The sequence below is a fragment of the Schistocerca gregaria genome, chromosome 6 (assembly GCF_023897955.1).
Source record: "Schistocerca gregaria isolate iqSchGreg1 chromosome 6, iqSchGreg1.2, whole genome shotgun sequence".
NCBI lineage: Eukaryota > Metazoa > Arthropoda > Insecta > Orthoptera > Acrididae > Schistocerca > Schistocerca gregaria.
This window is the reverse complement of record NC_064925.1, coordinates 3235940-3259182: the sequence shown is the minus strand read 5'-3', so window position 1 is coordinate 3259182 and position 23243 is coordinate 3235940.

Below are 23243 nucleotides of genomic sequence, written 5' to 3'. Positions count from 1 at the left end.
GAAAAACTATCCTACCATTTGAAACTTAATTGTTTTCCTCATGGAGTAATGAGGGATAGGTTGAAGAAGGTAAGAAAGGAAGGGCAGATCACTCAGATCTAAGGACCAACCTGTTCTGAGAACAAGAGGAGATAAAAGGCAGTTTGCAAGAGGATGTAATGTTAGCCACAGGATTTAATTTTGGAAATGTGCTCATCACAGATTAATTTACTCACCATTACACTCTTTGATACATCATTACCAGAATACAGTTTTCTTCTGACTGTGACGTATTAACATGCATAATGATGAATGAATTAATTTTTGAGTATGGTATTTCCAAAATTATATCCTGTGCCAAATTTGAATGATTGCTTGCCTCAAACATGGAAATATTTCCCAATCAAGTGATGACATAATACTAAACTTAGTTAATGTTATACCCTCATTCTTGACACTCTTGTGGGCAAACTGTTCTTTGTAGCTCTTGGATCTGAAGATGATCTGTTCATCATATCAAAACTATTGATATTGAAAATGAATAAGGCATCTAGTTTTCTGCTGAATGTTTCTGGCAGGGTGGGTGGATAAATTTCATTTTATGCCATTGGTTTTGTACTGAAACTTATTGCCTATCATGCAACAGTGGCCTACAAACTACTGAGGTAGGTAATATGAAAATAGCAATAGACCTGTAATCTGCATTCCATTTTCCCACATTTCCAGGTCTACATAACTGGGAAAAACCTGTTGCTTGATGCTGTGAGGACATGAAGAAGTTGCTAGTCAGATCACTTAAGCAATGTCTCAAGACAAAAGCCATATATTCATATTTCCTTTATATTGCAAGCAGAAAATACTAAAATTTCAGCAAAACTGTTTGTTTTCCGCAGCACATATCACAATTCAGACTCAAAATCCTAATCACAGCCCTAAAAATTATGTCTCTATCAAATATCAGCTGGACTAATCCAAGATAGTTTAGTTCAATTAAGAGTCAAAAGTTTAATGCTCCATTCACCATGTGGATTTGGATATGACTGGCACGTAAAAGCTTGATAAACCGAAATGGATGAGGTAAATTGTTGCCTAAAATTTACATAAAAATCCAATTTTACACACTGCAAATCAAGTACGGTCTCAGTCTCTGTATCAGAATAATTTGGAAAATATTTCGAGTAGATTTCCCCACCATGTTATAGTTCTGGGTGGAGATTTTAATTTGCCGGATATAGACTGGGAGACTCAAACGTTCATAACGGGTGGCAGGGACAAAGAATCCAGTGAAATATTTTTAAGTGCTTTATCTGAAAACTACCTTGAGCAGTTAAACAGAAAACCGACTCGTGGCGATAATATATTAGACCTTCTGGTGACAAACAGACCCGAACTATTTGAATCAGTTAATGCAGAACAGGGAATCAGCGATCATAAAGCGGTTACTGCGTCGATGATTTCAGCCGTAAATAGAAATATTAAAAAAGGTAGGAAGATTTTTCTGTTTAGCAAAAGTGACAAAAAGCAGATTACAGAGTACCTGACGGCTCAACACAAAAGTTTTGTTTCAAGTGCAGATAGTGTTGAGGATCAGTGGACAAAGTTCAAAACCATGGTACAATATGCGTTAGATGAGTATGTGCCAAGCAAGATCGTAAGAGATGGAAAAGAGCCACCGTGGTACAACAACCGAGTTAGAAAACTGCTGCGGAAGCAAAGGGAACTTCACAGCAAACATAAACATAGCCAAAGCCTTGCAGACAAACAAAAATTACGCGAAGCGAAATGTAGTGTGAGGAGGGCTATGCGAGAGGCTTTCAATGAATTCGAAAGTAACGTTCTATGTACTGACTTGGCAGAAAATCCTAAGAAATTTTGGTCCTATGTCAAAGCGGTAGGTGGATCAAAACAAAATGTCCAGACACTCTGTGACCAAAATGGTACTGAAACAGAGGATGACAGACTAAAGGCCGAATTACTAAATGTCTTCTTCCAAAGCTGTTTCACAGAGGAAGACTGCACTGTGCTTCCTTCTCTAGATTGTCGCACAGTTGACAAAATGGTAGATATCGAAGTAGACGACAGAGGGATAGAGAAACAATTAAAATCGCTCAAAAGAGGAAAGGCCGCTGGTCCTGATGGGATACCAGTTCGATTTTACACAGAGTACGCGAAGGAACTTGCCCCCCTTCTTGCAGCGGTGTACCGTAGGTCTCTAGAAGAGCGAAGCGTTCCAAAGGATTGGAAAAGGGCACAGGTCATCCCCGTTCTCAAGAAGGGACGTCGAACAGATGTGCAGAACTATAGACCTATATCTCTAACGTCGATCAGTTGTAGAATTTTGGAACACGTATTATGTTCGAGTATAATGTCTTTTCTGGAGACTAGAAATCTACTCTGTAGGAATCAGCATGGGTTTCGAAAAAGACGATCGTGTGAAACCCAGCTCGCGCTATTCGTCCACGAGACTCAGAGGGCCTTAGACACGGGTTCACAGGTAGATGCCGTGTTTCTTGACTTCCGCAAGGCGTTTGACACAGTTCCCCATAGTCGTTTAATGAACAAAGTAAGAGCATACGGACTATCAGATCAATTGTGTGATTGGATTGAGGAGTTCCTAGATAACAGAACGCAGCACGTCATTCTCAATGGAGAGAAGTCTTCCGAAGTAAGAGTGATTTCAGGTGTGCCGCAGGGGAGTGTCATAGGACCGTTGCTATTCACAATATACATAAATGATCTGGTGGATGACATCGGAAGTTCACTGAGGCTTTTTGCAGATGATGCTGTGGTGTATCGAGAGGTTGCAACAATGGAAAATAGTACTGAAATGCAGGAGGATCTGCAGCGAATTGACGCATGGTGCACGGAATGGCAATTGAATCTCAATGTAGCGAAGTGTAATGTGATGCGAATACATAGAAAGATAGGTCCCTTATCATTTAGCTACAAAATAGCAGGTCGGCAACTGGAAGCAGTTAATTCCATAAATTATCTGGGAGTACGCATTAGGAGTGATTTAAAATGGAATGATCATATAAAGTTGATCGTCGGTAAAGCAGATGCCAGACTGAGATTCATTGGAAGAATCCTAAGGAAATGCAATCCGACAACAAAGGAAGTAGGTTACAGTACGCTTGTTCGCCCAATGCTTGAATACTGCTCAGCAGTGTGGGATCCGCACCAGGTAGGGTTGATAGAAGAGATAGAGAAGATCCAACGGAGAGCAGCGCGCTTCGTTACAGGATCATTTAGTAATTGCGAAAGCGTTTCGGAGATGATAGATAAACTCCAGTGGAAGACTCTGCAGGAGAGACGCTCAGTAGCTCGGTACGGGCTTTTGTTGAAGTTTCGAGAACATACCTTCACCGAAGAGTCAAGCAGTATATTGCTCCCTCCTACGTATATCTCGCGAAGAGACCATGAGGATAAAATCAGAGAGATTAGAGCCCACACAGAAGCATACCGACAATCCTTCTTTCCACGTACAATACGAGACTGGAATAGAAGGGAGAACCGATAGAGGTACTCAGGGTACCCTCCGCCACACACCGTCAGGTGGCTTGCGGAGTACGGATGTAGATGTAGATGTAGATGTAGATCAGTAACTGAAGGTTCTGTTACATGTAGCCACTCAAGACTCATGCTTACAGTTGCAACTACCATCACAAGTGAATACAAAAAGAACATACTATTTAAGTTCCAACTCTATATTCCAATAAATATAGTTTGGGCAATTTTTTAAGTAGAATGTTGAACAGTCATTGTTCTCTGAACTGTGCTTTCTGTTGGCATTGTACCTATTAATAATATGTCAGTTTCCTTGAAACTATTATGATATCAACTCTGTAGCTTCAAGTTTTAGCAGATGTGAAACTTTTGTAAAAGATTGATTTTTGTGCGTGTTATTTAACAGAGGAAGTTCGAACTCTAGAATAATTTAATTTTTGATTCTCTATTTAAGTTTTGATTTTCTACTCCAATAAATATAGTTTAGGCAATTTTTTTTAAATAGAATGTTGAGTAATCCTTGTTCTCTGAACTGTGCTTTCTTTTGATACTGTACCCAGTAAATATGTCAGCTTCCATGAAACTATTATGATATTAACTCTATAGCTTCAAGTTTCAGCAGGTGTGAAACTTTTGTAAAACTCTGATTTTTGTTGATGTTATTTAACATAGGAAGTTTGAACTCTAGAGTAAGTACATTTTCTCGTTTCTGCACCACCTTAGTGATAAATTATATGATTTTAAAGAGTCATAATTTTTAGTAGGTGCTTGTGCAAACATATGACGGCATGCCCAGACAAGTAGCTCACATACTTGGTTTAGAAGAGGAGAATAAGAGGAGTCAGTCCCAGTCTTCCTGGTGTTAACTCCATCTATCCAATGTAGAACTTTCCCCTACTCATACTATTGCAATTTAGTTTTAGGCCATGCTTAATCTGTAAGGTATGTGCAGTGTAGGAAATGGTAGCTTGAGTGCAGATCATCAAACATTTCCACTGAGTAGTAACTGTGATTTCCCTTGTTGCAGTGCAGAAATTTGTGCTCTGCTTCATGTTCAGAAAACATACCTCTTGAATCTCTTGGTCACAAAAATTCTATTATCATAATCAAACAATGGAAAATTCAGGATGGAATGTAACAATATAATAAAACGTATAGGTGCTACTCACCATATAATGGAGATGACGAGTCGCAGAAAGGCACAACAAAAAGACTATTACACAATTAGCTTTCAGACAATGAAGCCTTTGCCAAAATTAGACAACATTCACACACACACACACACACACACACACACACACACACACACACACACACACACACATATTCACTCAAATGCAACTCTCTCATGACCACAGTCTCTGGCAGCTGCAGCCAGACTGCGAGCAGCAGGGCATTATTGGTGGGGCAACAATGTGGGCGTAATGAGGAGGTTGTGGCAGGGAGAGAGAGGGATAGCAGGGTATGGGTGAAGGACAATAAAGTACTTCTGGGAGCATGCAGAGATAAGGTGGAGAGTGGGGCAGCTAGGTGGAGTCAGGGGGTTATACGGAGAGTGGGAGAGAGAGGGAGAGGTTTAACGGAAAACGAGTGAACACTGGGTACATTGGTGGAATAGAGAGCTTTGCAGTGCCACAATGGGAACAGGGAAGGTGCTAGGTGAGTAAGGACAATGACTCAGGCTGTGAAGCAGTCATTAAAATGAAGAATGACATGTTGTGCAGCATGCTCAGCAGCTGGGTCATGCACTTGTTTCTTGGCTGCAGTTTGTCAGTGGCCATTCATGCAGATAGACAGCTTCTTGGTTGTCATGCCCACACAGAATGCAGTACAGTGGTTGCAGCTTAGATTGTAGATCAAATTACTGGTTTCACAGATAGCCCTGCTTTGATGGAATAGGTGATGTTTGTGACAGGACTGAAGTAGGTAGTGGTGGAAGGATGTATGGGACAAGACTTGCATGTAGGTCCATTATACATACACCATGAGGCAAGGGGTTGGGAGTAGGGGTTGTGTAGGGATAGATGATGATATTGTGTAGGTCCAGTGGGTGGCAGAATACCACTGTGGGAGGAGTAGGAAGGATAGTGGGCAGGACATTCCTCATTTCAGGGCACTATGAGAGCTAGTTGAGACCCTGGCGGAGAATGTAATTGAATTGCTCCAGCCCTGGGTGGTACTCAGTCACAAGGGGAATGCTTCTCTGTGGCCAGATGGTGGGACTTTGGGATGTATTAGGTGGCTGGAAAGATAACAGAAGATCTGTTTTTGTACAATGTTGAACTACAGCTACTTTCATTCAGTTGTAAGGTATGGTATTATTTTTTGGGGAAATTCAAGCAATATATTGCACATACTAAAGTTACAGAAAAGAATAATATGGAACATATGTACTGCCCATCCAAGGACATCATGTCACCCACTATTTGATAAACAACAGTTATTAACCATTCCCTCCTTATACATCTATGATATTATCATCTTTCTACACAGCAATTTAGAGTTATTCGAGAAAAACTGTTTCTATCACATGTATAACATGAGAAACAAAGACAGTTTTATACTTCCCACTCATCGCTTAGACCTATATGTGAAGTCTCCTCAGTATATGGCAATGAAAATTCATAACAAGCTAAAAGGAAAGAATGTTTTGAGTATGAACCTAGAGACATTGAAAAGAAATCTATATGATATACTTGTCAAACACTGCTTCTACACTGCTGAGGAGTTCATGAAGGATGAACTGAACATTTGGGCAGGATAAATTTACATATAGTTTTGTGTGTAAATGTAGCTACCCTTCACCAAAGGGAGGAAAGAAAAATAAAAGTTTATATTAATGTTAAAATTCTTTGTACCAAATAGGCCTAAGTTGTGTTATCCATTTTTTTTCGACGTGTCTCCTGTACACTAATCATATGATTAGAAATTGTATGTTATGAGATGAATAAAACACTATTCACTATTCACTATTCACTATTGTGATCTGTAAGGGCCTCACTGAGACCCTCAGTGTGGAAGGGTGGTTTGAAAAGTTCTCAGAATCACAAGGAGAGGTCAGTGCTAGTGCAACGCGTTGTTCATGTGATGTTCACTGGACTGTTGCCTGTAAACACGTGCCACGTCAATGTTCTTCGAAGAGAGCTGTGGCGGTAATGTGGCTCTGTTGTTGTTCCTGCACAGTGATTTGCAAAGATGGGAAAAAAAATCTAGATTCAAGTAGTAACTAAGTAGTTTTTAAAGCAAAGGACATTCATGCCAATTTCCAGAATGCACTGGGGGACTCTCCTCTTTTATATTCAACTGTTGCCAAGTGGATAAATGAATTTAAATTTGGTTAGAAGAGCTTAGATGATGATCAACGCCATGGTTGGCCGAGATGTCTCACTACTCCAGAAATCATTGCAAAAGTGCACAAAATGGTCTTGGAGGATCACCGATTGAAAGTGTGTCAAATTGCTCATGCTTGCCAGATGTCATCTGAAAGGGAATATCAAAATTTAAGTGATGAATTAGAAATGTAAACACTATCTGCAAGATGGGTGCCACAACTCTTCACACTGGATCAAAAACACATGGGAAAGGACAGATTGGAGCAATGTTTGGCACCTTTTAGGAGAAATGAACAAGATTTTTTGGGCCAGTTTGTGACCACAGATGAAACTTGGGTGAACTACCACACTCCAGAGATAAAATAACAGTCAAAGCAGTGGAACCATGGTCATTCTCCACCACACAAAGAAAGCAAAGAGAATTCCTTCAGCGGGGAGGGTAATGGCATCAGTGTTCTGAGTTGCGAAAGGGATTCTGTTTGTAGATTATCTCCCTGCTGGGCAAACAATTATTGGAGAATACCATGCTAACCTCCTGGACAAACTGCAACAAAAGATATGAAAGAAAAGGGCAGGTTTAGCAGGGAAGAAAGTCATCTTCCATCAAGACAATGCACACCCGCATCTATGTGCCATTGCCATGGCAAAATTACACAAACTAAGGTTTGAATTCAGAATGAGAATTTCACTCTGCAGTGGATGTGTGCTGATATGAAACTTCCTGGCAGATTAAAACTGTGTGCCCGACTGAGACTCGAACTCGGGACTTTTTGCCTTTCGCGGGCAAGTGGTCTACCAACTGAGCTACCAAAGCACGACTCACACCCAGTACTCACAACTTTACTTCTGCCAGTATCTCGTCCCCTACCTTCCAAACTTTACAGAAGCTATCCTGCGGTGGTAGAACACTTGCCCGCGAAAGGCAAAAGTCCCGAGTTCGAGTCTTGGTCAGGCACACAGTTTTAATCTGCCAGGAAGTTTCTTAAGGTTTGAATTGTTTGCCACTCCCACCTTATTCACCTGATATGGCTCCATCTGACTTCCATCTCTTCCCAAAACTGAAAATTTTTCTTGGTGGACGTAGATTTACTTCAAACAAAGAGTTGATAGCTGGAGTTGACAACTATTTTGCAGGCCTGGAGGAAACTCAATTTTAAGATGGGATAAAGGTGCTGGAATATTGTTGCAGCAAATGCATTAATCTACAAGGAGAGTACATTGAAAAATAAATAAAAAAGTTTCAGTGATGTAAGTACTTTTTTATATTCCATTCCAAGAACTTTTCAAACCACCCTTGTGGAGTGACTGCTTGTCACTACAGATCCAATGGCAATGGGTGGTTAGGCTGTATGGAACGTACTTCTTGGTATGGAATGGGTGGCAGTTGTCAAAGTAGAGGTATTGCTGATGGTTAATAGGTTTGATATGGACAGAAGTACTGATGTAGCCATCTTTGAGGTGGAGGTCAACATCAATGAAGGTGGCATTATGGGTTGAGTAGGACCAGGTGAAGCAAATGGGAAAGAAGCTGTTGAGGTTCTGGAGAAATGTGGATAGGGGAGATGTCCTCAGTAAATCTGAACCAGGTGAGGGGTTTGAGACTCTTGGTGTTTAGGAAGGATTCTTCTAGGTGGCCCATGAATAGGTTGGCATAGGATGGTGCCATGTGGGTGCCTATTGCCGTACCCCAGATTTGTTTGTAGGTAATGCCTTCAAAGGACAAGTAATTCTGGATGAGGATGTAGTGGATCATGGTGACTAGGGAGGAGGTGGTTGGTTTGGAATCTGTCGGGTGTTGGGAAAGGTAGTGTTCAATAGTGGTAAGGCCATGGGCACTAGGGATGTTAGTGTAAAGCGATGTGACATCAATAGTGAGTGGGGCACCATGTGGTAAAGCAACAGGAAATGTGAAGAGTCCATGGCCATGGAGGAAATGGTTGGTACCTTTTATATAGGAGGGTAGGTTGCAGGTAACTGGTAAAGGTGTTGGTATATGAGAGCAAAGATTCTCTCAATGGGGCCACAGTAACTGACCACAAAAGAGCATCCTAGGTTATTGGGTTTATGGACTTTAGGAAGCACGTATAAGGTAGAAGTATGAGGAGTGATAGGGGTGAGGAGAGAGATGGGCTCCAGAGAGAGGTTCTCGGATGGCCCCAAGGATTTGAGTAGAGACTGAAAATCCTGCTGGATTTCTGTAATGGAGTCACTGTGGCATTTGTAGGTGGATCAATCTGATAGCTGGCAGAGTCCTTCTGCCAGGTGAGCAGTTCAAAACACTGGTGATCGAGCCTTTGTCAGCAGGTAGCATTAGTTTTTAGGTGGTGTATTGCAGATCCTTCTGTGGATGTGAGGCTGGTTTGTATGTTGAGGGATTTGGGATGGTGAAACAAGGTTAAAGGTTAAGAAATTCTGGAAAGTTAGCAGGGGGTGATTTGGGGGCAGTGTGGGTGGGTCATGGTGGTTGGATGGAGGAGTGTACTTAGTCAGGCAGGGCTCAACAGTGATTTTTGGTTGAGTATGATTGGTAGGGTTGGTGGTAAAAAAGTGTTTCCACTGTAGGGATCAGGAGAAGGAGAGAAAGTCTTTAATAAGTCTTGTATGGTTGAATTTGGAGGTGGGTCAAAAGGTGAGGCCTTCAGAAAGGACTGATACTGTCATGGGGCTAAGACTTCTGGAGGAAAGGTTCATGGCTTTGTTTCAGGTATGTTCAGGTTCTGGTTTCTGTGTGATGGTGGGAGGGAGTTTTGTAGGTTGGGGTAAATGTAGTAGGTCTGTGAGACAGGGTTTGTCAGCTATGAGGGGATGTGGGGGAGGTTTGGAGGTTGTTGTAGAGGTGGTGAGCAGTGGTACTCTGAGGCAGGAGTAGGAAGTGAGTAGGGTGGAGAGTGTTTGAGGTGGTGTTGGGCATGTTGCTCTAGTCCCCGGAAGGCAAAAGTTCCAATGTGTGTTAAGGGATCCAGGAATGTAGGACTGCGTAACAGGAGAATTTTGAAAATGGAAAGAAGGTATTGTCAGGAGGTTTGGGCCTGACTGATGTGGTTTTGCAAGACTATGTTGGTGAGGGCTAAGGGTAATTGTTGTCATAATTTCCCCTCCCCCACCCACCTCACCACCACTCTCTCTCTCTGATTTTCTCAACTGCTTTACCTCTCATGTATGTTGTACATTATTATACTCCTATGTGGTACTCATATTGAAATTGATTTGATGTGCTTGTGTCAGTTTGAAGCCAGATGTGACTCGAGGCCCCCTGTAGTGGTAAGCTTCTGTGTAGCACCTTAGTGTTTAGTCACCTGATGAACAGTGTTCTGTGGTATCCTTGGACATAAAAAATGAGGATGACAATGTTGGTGATGATTGCTTTGAGGGACTGTGTGGTCATCGGTACCCTAAGACGCAGAGTAATCAGCTGTTGATGTCATGCACAGGGAGGACAGCAGTAGTTCTCTATGTGAGAGGAGTGACTGTCATGGTAAATTATAGTAGCAGCTTCAGCATGTAAGATAAAAAGGAGGATGAATAGGAGTCTGGTGCACTGGGCTAGTAAGGAAAATGTTGATCACTTTGGAGGGGGCTGGGATTGTGTGTGGGTGGGTGGGGGGGGTGGGGGGGGGGGGGAGGGGGCAGGGGGTTGGAGATGCCCTGGTAAAACCAATCGATGGCCCCTGAGCTGCTCATGTCACCTGTGGGGAGAGTCACCATTTCCATGCTCAAATATGCTTGGCTGAGAAGGGTGTCTAATGACTGGTGGTACCATGAGGGTTGGTAGGATTAGCTTTTGATGTGAAGTTTGTGAGTTTGATGGGGGCCTCACTGCACGGGACGTATCTGGGTTGAGACCCTCCAAGCTGAAACTGTGAACAGGGCTCTCCTTCCCCATCTATCTCAACTGTGACATAGAATGAGGGGGGGGGGGGGGGTCTTAAAGTTCATTGTACAATCGGCTTCTTGTCATGAATTGCAGGATTCATCTGACAGCTATTTCATTACCAGCAAGTATGAAATGTAGACAAGTGTGTAACTCCAGTTCCATCCTTAACATTTTCCAGTGTGGTGCCCCTGTGGGCAATGTCAAGGAGGTATCAAATATGGGAATCCTCTCATCATAAGATATTGTTACTGGCGAGTGTTGTGTGACCCATGTTAGCCTACATAACTAACTGATCTGAACTGAGAGGCTCATGGGGAAGTCTTCCATACAGTAGTGAGTCCCTTAATCAGCTTGGTTTGTTGATGTCATGGTCCCAATGTCTTATGATTAGGTGTCTTAGTTGTGAGAGTATATTTGTGTCAGACGTACTGGTGTCTAGTGGTTCTTTGTGGTAACTCATTGGCCTTTTCACTGGTGAGCCATATCCTGGGCAATAATTCATGGCTTGTTGTGCAGATTAATGCAAAGAGATTCTAGCTCCATGAAGCTTGGGTAATACATGTTGGATGTTGGATACTAGTATATTTAGTGAATAACATTGATCAGCCATCTTGTAGGCATCTCCCTGAGTGGCAGCAAAATAGGAACTTCTTGTTACACTGAGTTTAAATGTGGTGTAGATGATAAGTAAAAAGTATTACCCTCTCAGAGGAGATAAACAAACAACCTCCAATTACAGACCTACCGGTATATCTCTCCTTCCCATCTTTTCATAAATATTTGTGAAAGTGGTATATGATAGAATACTGGCTTAATTTCTTGAGCAGATCTTATTAACTGCCTCTCAGTTTGGCTTTTGTAAAGGATTCTCCCCACAATATGAGACCTCAAAAATCAGGTGTTAGCAGAGATAAACGAAACATATTATCCTGTTAGTATATTCTGCCACCTTTCCAAAGCCTTTGACTTTAGGGATCACAAAATTCTGCTTAGCTTTTAGTTGGATACATAAAAAGTCTACTCACCAAGTGGTGGCAGAGCACACATGTAAAAGACTGTTGTAATTGGCAAGCTTTCGGAGTCAGTGGCTCCTTCTTCAAGCAGGGAAAGGAAGAAGGGTGAAGGAAAAGGACAAGAGAGATCTAAGAAAAGGGGTAGATTTCGGGAAAGTCACCCAGAACTGTGGGTCAGGGGAGATTTACTGTACAGAATGAGAAGGAAAGATTGATTGTTGGGGACTGCATTGGATGAGATTTGAAAACCGGCGAGCTTAAAGATGGAAGACAGGGTAATATATACACTCCTGGAAATTGAAATAAGAACACCGTGAATTCATTGTCCCAGGAAGGGGAAACTTTATTGACACATTCCTGGGGTCAGATACATCACATGATCACACTGACAGAACCACAGGCACATAGACACAGGCAACAGAGAATGCACAATGTCGGCACTAGTACAGTGTATATCCACCTTTCGCAGCAATGCAGGCTGCTATTCTATCATGGAGACAATCGTAGAGATGCTGGATGTAGTCCTGAGGAACGGATTGCCATGCCATTTCCACCTGACGCCACAGTTGGACCAGCGTTCGTGCTGGACGTGCAGACCGCGTGAGACGACGCTTCATCCAGTCCCAAACATGCTCAATGGAGGACAGATCCGGAGATCTTGCTGGCCAGGATAGTTGACTTACACCTTCTAGAGCACGTTGGGTGGCACGGGATACATGCGGACGTGCATTGTCCTGTTGGAACAGCAAGTTCCCTTGCCGGTCTAGGAATGGTAGAACGATGGGTTCGATGACGGTTTGGATGTACCGTGCACTATTCAGTGTCCCCTCGACGATCACCAGAGGTGTACGGCCAGTGTAGGAGATCGCTCCCCACACCATGATGCCGGGTGTTGGCCCTGTGTGCCTCAGTCGTATGCAGTCCTGATTGTGGCGCTCACCTGCACGGCGCCAAACACGCATACGACCATCATTGGCACCAAGGCAGAAGCGACTCTCATCGCTGAAGACGACACGTCTCCATTCGTCCCTCCATTCATGCCTGTCGCGACACCACTGGAGGCGGGCTGCACGATGTTGGGGCGTGAGCGGAAGACGGCCTAACGGTGTGCGGGACCGTAGCCCAGCTTCATGGAGACGGTTGTGAATGGTCCTCGCCGATACCCCAGGAGCAACAGTGCCCCTAATTTGCTGGGAAGTGGCGGTGCGGTCCCCTACGGCACTGCGTAGGATCCTACGGTCTTGGCGTGCATCCGTGTTTCGCTGCAGTCCGGTCCTAGGTCGACGGGCACGTGCACCTTCCGCCGACCACTGGCGACAACATCGATGTACTGTGGAGACCTCACGCCCCACGTGTTGAGCAATTCGGTGGTACGTCCACCCGGCCTCCCGCATGCCCACTATACGCCTTCGCTCAAAGTCCGTCATCTGCACATACGGTTCACGTCCATGCTGTCGCGGCATGCTACCAGTGTTAAAGACTGCGATGGAGCTCCGTAGGCCACGGCAAACTGGCTGATACTGACGGCGGCGGTGCACAAGTGCTGCGCAGCTAGCGCCATTCGACGGCCAACACCGCGGTTCCTGGTGTGTCCGCTGTGCCGTGCGTGTGATCAGTGCTTGTACAGCCCTCTCGCAGTGTCCGGAGCAAGTATGGTGGGTCTGACACACCGGTGCCGACATTGTGCATGCTCTGTTGCCTGTGTCTATGTGCCTGTGGTTCTGTCAGTGTGATCATGTGATGTATCTGACCCCAGGAATGTGTCAATAAAGTTTCCCCTTCCTGTGACAATGAATTCACGGTGTTCTTATTTCAATTTCCAGGACTGTATGTATATAGAAAGAAACTTACACATGGGAAAAATATATTTAAAAACAAAGATTCCAAGACTTACCAAGCGGGAAAGCACCGGCAGACAGGCACAATGAACAAAACACACAAACATACACACATATATATATATATTGTTGTCTTCAGTCCTGAGACTGGTTTGATGCAGCTCTCCATGCTACTCTATCCTGTGCAAGCTTCTTCATCTCCCAGTACCTACTGCAACCTACATCCTTCTGAATCTGCTTAGTGTATTCATCTCTTGGTCTCCCTCTACGATTTTTACCATCCACACTGCCCTCCAATGCTAAATTTGTGATCCCCTGATGCCTCAAAACATGTCCTGCCAACCGATCCCTTCTTCTATTTAAGTTCTGCCACAAACTTCTCTTCTCCCGAATCCTATTCAATACCTCCTCATTAGTTATGTGATCTACCCATCTAATCTTCAGCATTCTTCTGTAGCACTACATTTCGAAAGCTTCTAATCTCTTCTTGTCCAAACTAGTTATCGTCCATGTTTCACTTCCATACATGGCTACACTCCATACAAATACTTTCAGAAAAGACTTCCTCACACTTGAATCTATATTCGATGTTAACAAATTTCTCTTCTTCAGAAACGCTTTCCTTGCCATTGCCAGTCTACATTTTATATCCTCTCTACTTCGACCATCATCAGTTATTTTACTTCCTAAATAGCAAAACTCTTTTACTGCTTTAAGTGTCTCATTTCCTAATCTAATTCCCTCAGCATCACCCGATTTAATTTGACTACATTCCATTATTCTCGTTTTGCTTTTGTTGATGTTCATCTTATATCCTCCTTTCAAGACACTGTCCATTCCGTTCAACTGCTCTTCCAAGTCCTTTGCCGTCTCTGAAAGAATTACAATGTCATCGGCGAACCTCAAAGTTTTTACTTCTTCTCCATGAATTTTAATACCTACTCCAAATTTTTCTTTTGTTTCCTTTACTGCTTTTTCAATATACAAATTGAATAACATCGGGGAGAGGCTACAACCCTGTCTCACTCCTTTCCCAACCACTGCTTCCCTTTCATGCCCCTCGACTCTTATGACTGTCATCTGGTTTCTATACAAATTGTAAATAGCCTTTCGCTCCCTGTATTTTACCCCTGCCACCTTTAGAATTTGAAAGAGAGTATTCCAGTCAACATTGTCAAAAGCTTTCTCTAAGTCTACAAATGCTAGAAACCTATGTTTGCCTTTTCTTAATTTTTCTTCTAAGATAAGTCGTAAGGTCAGTATTGCCTCGCATGTTCCAGTGCTTCTACGGAATCCAAACTGATCCTCCCCGAGGTCCGCATCTACCAGTTTTTCCATTTGTCTGTAAAGAATTCGTGTTAGTATTTTGCAGCTGTGACTTATTAAACTGATAGTTCGGTAATTTTCACATCTATCAACACCTGTTTTCTTTGGAATTGGAATTATTATATTCTTCTTGAAGTCTGAGGGTATTTCGCCTGTATCATACATGTTGCTCACCAGCTGGTAGAGTTTTGTCATGACTGGCTCTCCCAAGGCCGTTAGTAGTTCTAATGGAATGTTGTCTACTCCGGGGACCTTGTTTCAACTCAGGTCTTTCAGTGCTCTGTCAAACTCTTCATGCAGTATCATATCTCCCATTTCGTCTTCATCTACATCCTCTTACATTTCCATAATGTTGTCCTCAAGTACGTCGCCCTTGTATAAACCTTCTATATACTCCTTCCACCTTTGTGCCTTCCCTTCTTTGCTTAGAACTGGGTTGCCATCTGAGCTCTTGATGTTCATACACGTGGTTCTCTTCTCTCCAAAGGTCTCTTTAATTTTCCTTTAGGCAGTATCTATCTTACCCCTAGAGAGATAAGCTTCTACTTCCTTACATTTGTCCTCTAGCCATCCCTGCTTAGCCATTTTGCACTTCCTGTCGATCTCATTTTTGAAACGTTTGTATTCCTTTTTGCCTGCTTCATTTACTGCATTTTTATATTTTCTCCTTTCATCAATTAAATTCAATATTTCTTCTGTTACCCATGGATTTCTAGCAGCCCTCGTCTTTTTACCTACTTTATCCTCTGCTGCCTTCACTACTTCATCCCTCAGAGCTACCCATTCTTCTTCTACTGTGTTTCTTTCCCCCATTGCTGTCAATTGTTCGCTTATACTCTCCTTGAAACTCTGTACAACCTCTGATTCTTTCAGCTTATCCAGATCCCATGTCCTTAAATTCCCACCTTTTTGCAGTTTCTTCAGTTTTAACCTACAGGTCAAAACCAATAGATTGTGGTCAGAGTCCACATCTCACATCTGCCCCTGGAAATGCCCTACAAATTAAAACCTGATTCCTAAATCTCTGTCTTACCATTATATAATCTATCTGATACCTTTTAGTATCTCCAGGATTCTTCCATGTATACAACCTTCTTTTATGATTCTTGAACCAAGTGTTAGCTATGATTAAGTTATGCTCTGTGCAAAATTCTACCAGACGGCTTCCTCTTTCATTTCTTAGCCCCAATCCATAATCACCTACTATGTTTCCTTCTCTCCCTTTTCCTACTGACGAATTCCAGTCACCCATGACTATTAAATTTTCGTCTCCCTTCACTACTTGAATAATTTCTGTTATCTCATCATACATTTCATCAATTTCTTCATCATCTGCAGAGCTAGTTGGCATACTACTGTAGTAGGCATGGGCTTTGTGTCTATCTTGACCACAATAATGCATTCACTATGCTGTTTGTAGTAGCTTACCCGCACTCCTATTTTTATTCATTATTAAACCTACTCCTGCATTACCCCTATTTGATTTTGTATTTATAACCCTGTATTCACCTGACCAAAAGTCTTGTTCCTCACCCACCAAACTTCACTAATTCCCACTATATCTAACTTTAACGTATCCATTTCCCTTTTTAAATTTTCTAACCTACCTGCCCGATTAAGGGATCTGACATTCCACGCTCCGATACGTAAAACGCCAGTTTTCTTTCTCCTGATAACGATGTCCTCCTGAGTAGTCCCTGCCTGGAGATCCAAATGGGGGACTATTTTACCTCCGGAATATTTTACCCAAGAGGACGCCATCATCATTTAATCATACAGTAAAGCTCCATGTCCTCGGGAAAAATTGCGGCTGTAGTTTCCCCTTGCTTTCAGCCGTTCGCAGTACCAGCACAGCGAGGCTGTTTTGGTTAATGTTGCAAGGCCAGATCAGTCAATCATCCAGACTGTTGCCCCTGCAACTACTGAAAAGGCTGCTGCCCCTCTTCAGGAACCACGTGTTTGTCTGGCCTCTCAACAGATACCCCTCCGTTGTGGTTGCACCTACGGTATGGCCATCTGTATCACTGAGGCACGCAAGCCTCCCCACCAACGGCAAGGTCCATGGTTCGTGGGATATATATATATATATATATATATATATATATATATATATATATATATATAGATGTCTGCTTGTGTCTGTGTATGTGCAGATGGATATGTGTGTGTGTGTGTGTGTGTGTGTGTGTGTGTGTGTGTGTGTGTGTGTGCGAGTGTACACCTGTCCTTTTTTTCCCCTAAGGGAAGTCTTTCCGCTCCTGGGATTGGAATGACTCCTTACCCTCTCCCTTAAAACCCACATCCTTTCATTTTTCCCTCTCCTTCCTTCCTTCCTGATGAAGCAACTGCCAGTTGCGAAAGCTCGTAACCTCTGTGTGTGTGTTTGTGTGTTTTGTTCATGTGCCTGTCTGCCGGCGCTTTCCCGTTTGGTAAGTCTTGGAATCTTTGTTTTTAATATATTTTTCCCATGTGGAAGTTTCTTTCTGTTTTTATATATATATATATATATATATATATATATATAAAACAGAAAGAAACTTCCACATGGGAAAAATATATATATATATATATATATATATATATATATATATATATATATATATATATAAAACAGAAAGAAACTTCCACATGGGAAAAATATATTAAAAACAAAGATTCCAAGACTTACCAAGAGGGAAAGCGCCGGCAGACAGGCACATGAACAAAACACACAAACACACACAGAGAATTACCAGCTTTCGCAACTGGCAGTTGCTTCGTCAGGAAAGAGGGAAGGAGAGGGAAAAATGAAAGGATGTGGGTTTTAAGGGAGAGGGTAAGGAGTCATTCCAATCCCGGGAGCGGAAAGACTTCCCTTAGGGGAAAAAAAGGACAGGTGTACACTCGCGCACACACACACACATATCCATCCGCACATACACAGACACAAGCAGACATATTTAAAGGCAAAGAGTTAAGGGCAGAGATGTCATTCGAGGCGGAAGTACAGAGGCAAAGAAGTTGTTGAAAGACAGGTGAGGTATGAGCGGCGGCAACTTGAAATTAGCGGAGGTTGAGGCCTGGCGGATATCGAGAAGAGAGGATATACTGAAGGGCGAGTTCCCATCTCCGGAGTTCGGATAGGTTGGTGTTGGTGGGAAGTATCCAGATAACTCGGACGGTGTAACACTGTGCCAAGATGTGCTGGCCGTGCATCAAGGCATGTTTAGCCACAGGGTGATCCTCATTACCAACAAACACTGTCTGTCTGTGTCCATTCATGCGAATGGACAGTTTGTTGCTGGTCATTCCCACATAGAAAGCATCACAGTGCAGGCAGGTCAGTTGGTAAATCACGTGGGTGCTTTCACATGTGGCTCTCCCTTTGATCGTGTACACCTTCCGGGTTACAGGACTGGAGTAGGTGGTGGTGGGAGGGTGCATAGGACAGGTTTTACACCGGGGGCGGTTGCAAGGGTAGGAGCCAGAGGGTAGGGGAGGTGGTTTGGGGATTTCATAGGGATGAACCAAGAGGTTACGAAGGTTAGGTGGACGGCGGAAAGACACTCTTGGTGGAGTGGGGAGGATTTCATGAAGGATGGATCTCATTTCGGGGCAGGATTTTAGGAAGTCGTATCCCTGCTGGAGAGCCACATTCAAGGTCTGATCCAGTCCCGGGAAGTATTCTGTTACAAGTGGGGCACTTTTGGGGTTCTTCTGTGAGAGGTTCTGGGTTTGAGGGGATGAGGAAGTGGCTCTGGTTATCTGCTTCTGTACCAGGTTGGGAGGGTAGTTGCGGGATGCGAAAGCTGTTTTCAGGTTGTTGGTGTAATGGTCGAGGGATTCAGGACTGGAGCAGATTCGTTTGCCATGAAGGCCTAGGCTGTAGGGAAGGGACCGTTTGATATGGAATGGGTGGCAGCTGTCATAATGGAGGTACTGTTGCTTGTTGGTGGGTTTGATGTGGACGGATGTGTGCAGCTGGCCATTGGACAGATGGAGGTCAACATCTAGGAAAGTGGCATGGGATTTGGAGTAGGACCAGGTGAATCTGATGGAACCAAAGGAGTTGAGGTTGGAGAGGAAATTCTGGAGTTGTTCTTCACTGTGAGTCCAGATCATGAAGATGTCATCAATAAATCTGTACCAAACTTTGGGTTGGCAGGCTTGGGTAACCAAAAAGGCTTCCTCTAAGCGACCCATAAATAGGTTGGCATACGAGGGGGCCATCCTGGTACCCATGGCTGTTCCCTTTAATTGTTGGTATGTCTGGCCTTCAAAAGTGAAGAAGTTGTGGGTCAGGATGAAGCTGGCTAAGGTGACGAGGAAAGAGGTTTTAGGTAGGGTGGCAGGTGATCGGCGTGAAAGGAAGTGCTCCATTGCAGCGAGGCCCTGGACGTGCGGGATATTTGTGTATAGGGAAGTGGCATCAATGGTTACCAGGATGGTTTCTGGGGGTAACAGACTGGGTACGGATTCCAGGCGTTCGAGAAAGTGGTTGGTGTCTTTGATGAAGGATGGGAGACTGCATGTAATGGGTTGAAGGTGTTGATCTACGTAGGCAGAGATACGTTCTGTGGGGGCTTGGTAACCAGCTACAATGGGGCGGCCAGGATGTTTGGGTTTGTGAATTTTAGGAAGTAGGTAGAAGGTAGGAGTGCGAGGTGACGGTGGGGTGAGGAGTTTGATGGAGTCAGGTGAAAGGTTTTGTAGGGGGCCTAAGGTTCTGAGGATTCCTTGAAGCTCCGCCTGGACATCAGGAATGGGATTACTTCGGCAAACTTTGTATGTAGAGTTGTCTGAAAGCTGACGCAGTCCCTCAGCCACATACTCCCGACGATCAAGTACCACAGTCGTGGAACCCTTGTCAGCCGGAAGAATGATGATGGATCGGTCAGCTTTCAGATCACGGATAGCCTATCCGAACTCCGGAGATGGGAACTCGCCCTTCAGTATATCCTCTCTTCTCGATATCCGCCAGGCCTCAACCTCCGCTAATTTCAAGTTGCCGCCGCTCATACCTCACCTGTCTTTCAACAACTTCTTTGCCTCTGTACTTCCGCCTCGAATGACATCTCTGCCCTTAACTCTTTGCCTTTAAATATGTCTGCTTGTGTCTGTGTATGTGCGGATGGATATGTGTGTGTGTGTGCGCGAGTGTACACCTGTCCTTTTTTTCCCCTAAGGGAAGTCTTTCCGCTCCCGGGATTGGAATGACTCCTTACCCTCTCCCTTAAAACCCACATCCTTTCATTTTTCCCTCTCCTTCCCTCTTTCCTGACGAAGCAACTGCCAGTTGCGAAAGCTTGTAATTCTCTGTGTGTGTTTGTTTGTTTTGTTCATGTGCCTGTCTGCCGGCGCTTTCCCGCTTGGTAAGTCTTGGAATCTTTGTTTTTAATATATATATATATATATATATATATATATATATATATATATATATATATATATATATATATATATATAAAACAGAAAGAAACTTCCACATGGGAAAAATATATTAAAACCCACCAACAAGCAACAGTACCTCCATTATGACAGCTGCCACCCATTCCATATCAAACGGTCCCTTCCCTACAGCCTAGGCCTTCGTGGCAAACGAATCTGCTCCAGTCCTGAATCCCTGAACCATTACACCAACAACCTGAAAACAGCTTTCGCATCCCGCAACTACCCTCCCAACCTGGTACAGAAGCAGATAACCAGAGCCACTTCCTCATCCCCTCAAACCCAGAACCTCTCACAGAAGAACCCCAAAAGTGCCCCACTTGTAACAGAATACTTCCCGGGACTGGATCAGACCTTGAATGTGGCTCTCCAGCAGGGATACGACTTCCTAAAATCCTGCCCCGAAATGAGATCCATCCTTCATGAAATCCTCCCCACTCCACCAAGAGTGTCTTTCCGCCGTCCACCTAACCTTCGTAACCTCTTGGTTCATCCCTATGAAATCCCCAAACCACCTCCCCTACCCTCTGGCTCCTACCCTTGCAACCGCCCCCGGTGTAAAACCTGTCCTATGCACCCTCCCACCACCACCTACTCCAGTCCTGTAACCCGGAAGGTGTACACGATCAAAGGGAGAGCCACGTGTGAAAGCACCCACGTGATTTACCAACTGACCTGCCTGCACTGTGATGCTTTCTATGTGGGAATGACCAGCAACAAACTGTCCATTCGCATGAATGGACACAGGCAGACAGTGTTTGTTGGTAATGAGGATCACCCTGTGGCTAAACATGCCTTGATGCACGGCCAGCACATCTTGGCACAGTGTTACACCGTCCGAGTTATCTGGATACTTCCCACCAACACCAACCTATCCGAACTCCGGAGATGGGAACTCGCCCTTCAGTATATCCTCTCTTCTCGATATCCGCCAGGCCTCAACCTCCGCTAATTTCAAGTTGCCGCCGCTCATACCTCAACTATCTTTCAACAACTTCTTTGCCTCTGTACTTCCGCCTCGACTGACATCTCTGCCCTTAACTCTTTGCCTTTAAATATGTCTGCTTGTGTCTGTGTATGTGCGGATGGATATGTGTGTGTGTGTGTGTGTGCGCGAGTGTACACCTGTCCTTTTTTTCCCCTAAGGGAAGTCTTTCCGCTCCCGGGATTGGAATGACTCCTTACCCTCTCCCTGAAAACCCACATCCTTTCATTTTTCCCTCTCCCTCCCTCTTTCCTGACGAAGCAACTGCCAGTTGCGAAAGCTCGTAATTCTGTGTGTGTGTTTGTGTGTTTTGTTCATGTGCCTGTCTGCCGGCGCTTTCCCGCTTGGTAGTAAGTCTTATATATATATATATATATATATATATATATATATATATATATATATATATATATATATAATAGAAAAAAAACATTCCACATGGGAAAAATATATTAAAAAAAGATGCTGTGACTTACCAAACGGGAAAGCGCTGGTAGATAGACACAATAAAAAACACACAAATACACACACAAATATCAAGCGTTTGCAAGCCATGGTTGCTGCATTGGGAAAGAGGGAAGGAGAGGGAAAGATGAAAGGATGTGGGTTTTAAGGGAGAGGGTAAGGAGTCATTCCAATCCCGGGAGCGGAAAGACTTACCTTAGGGGGAAAAAGGGAGAGGTATACACTCACACACACACACATATACATCTGCACACATACAGACACAAGCAGACATATGTAAAGGCAGAAACTATTAACTAAATTATAAATATATTAAAGTTTATAAGTGCTGTAATTGGTAGGAATATTTTCCAGGGCATGAATCTTCTATAATTAATAAAAATAATAAAAGTATTGTTAACACTCAATACCTAACCACATTGGCATAGACTCACAGTATTTTGTGTGATTTTGAATGGAAAGCATGTAGCTTGTTAAGTAAGATTCATTTCAGTACATTAGAAATTATTTGAGTTTTTGTAAAGAAGATTGAATTTTTCAAAGTAACATAAACAATATTTTGAAACTTAATACTTGATTAAATATTCATTTGTCTTAACAGTATATTTACAGTTGTCTACAAATCCAGGACCATGGCTGCAACAGATAAAATGGATGAGTACAAACCCCGTTATCAATTCTAACTAGAATCGAGAAACTCTTCAAGTAGTGTATGGAGCTAGGATGCAGTGTAATTCTGTAAACTAATCTTGTATTTTGTTTCAGAATTTATTTGTTAAAGTATTGCAGAAGCTCTTTTGTGACAACTGGATAACAAGGAAAATGCGCAGCACTACAAAGAAGAACTTTATAACATAAAACACCAGAAATGTTGTAAACTAAGAAGAAAAAAATACTGTGAGTACAAAATTTTTTTGAACTACTTTTCTCTCCTGCATTGTCAAGATGGAGGACAATAGGGATGTTAACGATGATAGGGAGGTTAATTTGAATATTCAGAATAGTGTAAATGTTACTGATAATAATAAACGTATTTACTCATCAAGTCAGGAAATAAATGATGTAGTTAATCAGGACAATGAAATAGGAGAGAATAGTGATCACATTAATGTACATTAACACTTTCATGGGTTTGAATCAAATGTATCTGCCTTGGATAGGTTAGTTCAACTGATGGAGGAGCAAAAAAAAGTCAACTGAAAAGTCATTTGATGAATATAAAATTTTTCTTGATCAAAAGCTTGATTCCATTGAAAAGAAATTAGATGGACATGGAAACCAAATTTGTGAAACAAAAGATAGCTTAGAAAAATGCTGGGAAAAAGTAGGTGAAAGTACCAAAAACGTGTCAGTTATAGAGAGGGAAATTGTAACCTTAAAACAAGAAAAAAAGAAAAAGTTCAAATGGCTCTGAGCACTATGGGACTCAACTGCTGTGGTCATCAGTCCCCTAGAACTTAGAACTACTTAAACCTAACTAACCTAAGGACATCACAC